The 3,508-nt window shown below is 44.9% G+C and overlaps 1 long non-coding RNA gene across 1 annotated transcript; it reads right to left on the reverse strand.

Annotated features, from left to right (window-relative positions):
* Window positions 1-1,013: 1,013 nt before the first annotated feature.
* Window positions 1,014-1,561, reverse strand: LOC107325918 (uncharacterized). The gene is made up of 2 exons (XR_001559779.3): window positions 1,475-1,561; window positions 1,014-1,171 (listed from the first exon to the last, which is right to left on the reverse strand). It is a non-coding gene; the product is annotated as an uncharacterized LOC107325918 (long non-coding RNA).
* Between the last annotated feature and the right edge of the window lie 1,947 nt (window positions 1,562-3,508).

Below are 3,508 nucleotides of genomic sequence, written 5' to 3' on the forward strand. Positions count from 1 at the left end.
AGGAATCATCACTGAATGAGCCTTAGAGTGCATTGGTATTTTAAAGATGACAGACAGATTCACAGCCCTTGATTCGCGGCTGGGAGAAGTGCAGGAGAAGGATGCACACTGAAGATGCTGGCATCAACTCCTTGATGTGGTAGACCTGCCTTTCATTTACTCATGGACTGTTTTGCTTCATTCAGATATCGTGAAAGAGTGTATCAGCTGGCTCTCCCTATTTCTTCATCCATTTCTACACATTTTAGGACGCTTTCTCTGCGTACCTGGTTGTAGCCTCTTCCCAAGCAAAAATCCAGCATTTTCCGTATCATAGAAACCAGGATAACTATGTCTTTGGTTTTGTATCTACAAGGAAGCACTTTCTGCAGGGGTCTCACATGGATTAGCAAGACAGTCCTTTGTTCCTGGTGACTTTCAGTACTTGTATGGCTGTTAGTGATCTGTGATGTAATTCTGCCTACACCTGAAGCCTTGAGTGTTGGGGAGAAGGTGCTGTCATTGTCGGGGTGATGCTAGAGCTGAGCCTCACCGTTTGCAGGGAGGATGGCAGTGAGTTAAAGTCACTCAAACCATAGGTCATTTCCACAGATAGTAAACATGATATGGGGGGGGAATGCTGGGTACATCTTATTGATGCCTTCCTCTGCGCATTTGATTCCTACGAACTCAAAAAAAGCTCACTGGTTACCCTGTTTACCACCAGGGCTTTGCATACCAGCTAATGGAGAGGAACTCCTGTCCCAGACATACCAGTGAGATGAGATGATGGCTGGCCTCTGGGAGCTGTGTTTTTGTGAGCAATGCTTTTAGTAGTCAAACTTTACAGAGCTCTCTCTGCCTTGCTTTAATTCCCATTTCAGAACAAGGTACTCTGCAAATGGTCTTATTGAGCATTTACAATTACTCCATCCTGCTTAGCTAAAGCTCCAGAAATGTTCTGTGAAGTAATACTTGAGCAGTAAATATTTAACAAAGTGAACGCCTTCTCTCCTCCATGCACTCTCTATATATTCAAGATGAATGTAATGCTTTATTTTGGGAATAAATGTTCTTCCGCTCATCTCCTTTCCCCATCTCAAACTCCTGTTACGAACTTGCTTGCCCTTCTTATGGGACCATTACTGATTTACTCTTACAAATAGCTGAGTCAAGTCTGGGATGTAGCGCGCTGTAGAAGAAAAGACCAGTCATGCCATTTAGCTCGCACCTTTTAGCTAAATGGAGACTCATTCTCTTAAAAAACTGTTTCAGGAATGGCAAAGAAAAACACTGCTTCCAGTAAAGCCATTTCCCGTTGGTTTTGGTTTAGCTTGGCTTGTTTCAGGGAATTACAGAATATCCCGAGTTGAAAGGGACCCGTAAGGGTCACTGAGTCCAACACCTGCCAGAAGCCTCGTTCTCCAACACCATTCATCCCTCCCACTCCACCTGTCACTGACCAGGTTAGATGGGCTCCATCTATGTGACTGACCTTGTAAAGTACTTACTGTTCCCAAACCTGCCATGATCCATGATCCAACTCACAAATGAGTGTGCAAGTACACAGGCATAGGCCTGGTCCTCCTAGGAAACGCTATGATGTCATGATGAGCATTGTGCTCAGTCAACCATAGAATCTTCCAAGTCATGACAGCAGCAAAGGAACCAGGTTGCTGCCCAGTTCCACACATTACGCCTGGCTCCAACCAGTGCTGCCCAGCCACAGCTCGAGCACACATTTATTTCAGTTGACTTGAGTTGGCTGCTGTGTTGGAAATCTTTTGATTCCATTTCTCCATCCAGCCCAGTGCTCTTATGGGAAACAGTGGGAGATCATTCCATGCATGGGAAAGTGTCTTTGCTCTGGGCAAAATGTGCTGTTTGGTGAAGCGAGCCGCACTGCCTTTGTGTCAGAATGATTTGAGGGCAATGCTGAAGCTTTAACAATGGAGAAAATAAATTCATCTCTCTGTGCGCCTCCCTGTGCACACACATATGAAACGAGGAACTGTCAAACTTGGAGCACAGAGGAGCAGGGGAGGGTTTGCACAAAACTTTTGTCTAGGTGGAGAAACTCAGCTGCTCTAACCCTCAGAGATAAGGCAGAGATGAGACAGAGATATGTGCATCCCTCCACCAGAGGCCAACATGCATGGGTAGTTTGAATCAAAATGGAAAAAAATCACTGATTTGTAGGCAGGGAGGCAAACTGCACAGCCCATGTCATCAGCATGAACAAATGGCACAGGGATAATGGTGGGACAAGCCTCCCCCATCCACCACCACCACATCACCAGGGCTGCGGTCCTCAGCTCAGGGAAGGACCAACCTTGATGTGGTCAGGGAGGATCTGTCCTTTTTGGTGACAGTTGTTTTAGGAAAACACCAGAGCTTCCTTATCCACACCCTCAACACTGTCACAAGGAAGCCACAAGGACCAGGCGCTGAACCATTTTTGGAGTAAGAGAAATGAGATCCCTTTTACTTACTGAGAAAAGCACAATTATGAATGTTGGTGATGCCAAAATGATTTACGCCTTTTGTCTGTGCAGCCTCCAGCCTGGAGCAATGAGGAGAATCTCCTGAGATGTACGGTCAAGTTTCCTTCCTGTCTTCTTTCCTGTTATTTTTGCGGGTTTTTTGTTTTTTTGTTTTTTTTTTTTTTCCAAATATAAAGTGAATATTCTATGTAATGATTTTATTATTATTATTATTATTATTATTTTAATGTCCTGGTTGAGCAGGAAGGGGAGAAGCAGGGGGAGGGGTGCTGTGTTTTTCTTCAGCATGATCTCCTAATTCCCATCCATGCTAATGGGACTGGCACGCATGCATCAAGGGGGGAATAGACCCCCGAGGGTTCACAAAATATGCAGATGACTGGTTTTTAATGAATGCAAAATGTAAAACAAAAGAAGGATCACAGTCAAGCTGCTCACGCATTATAAAGTCACAGGGAAAAGGGAGCAAATAAATAGAAAAGTCTTCATGGCTATAACCATCCTTAATACGCAATGGACAATTGGGAACAGCAGGCCTTCAAAAGCCCACAGCATCAGATAGCAAATACATTTTGGCAACAGGAAGCCACCTAAGGCAGTGTTCCTCAAGCTCCATCCCACCAAGTTATGGGAAAAATATTCCTGCCTTTCCCAAAATGCTTTTTATAAAGAAAATGAAGGGCTCTCCCCATGGAGGTGGAAGAGTTTCAGCAAACAGAAGTAGTGGAACCCAAGCCCGTGGAGGGGAGGCTGCACATTTATCCTTGTTTCAGGAAAAGTTTCACTCTCACCAAGGCAGAGCAGGAGATGGAGCCATTGCCATGGGGCTGCAATGTGCTGGGATGAAGCACCACAGTCATCTCACCAAACTCAGTGCAACTCATTCATTTCTTGATTTGGTGACATTCTGGGTAGCAAACTTAATTAGACAGAATTCAAGAAGCCCAACATGGAAAGCTGTTTAGAAGTGTGCTGCTCCCTCCTGCTTCCTACGCCATACACATCACCTTCATCACACTTCTTGG

The sequence above is a fragment of the Coturnix japonica genome, chromosome Z (genome assembly GCF_054131305.1).
Source record: "Coturnix japonica strain WE chromosome Z, WE-NBRP24, whole genome shotgun sequence".
In the NCBI taxonomy this organism is placed as follows: Eukaryota; Metazoa; Chordata; class Aves; order Galliformes; family Phasianidae; genus Coturnix; species Coturnix japonica.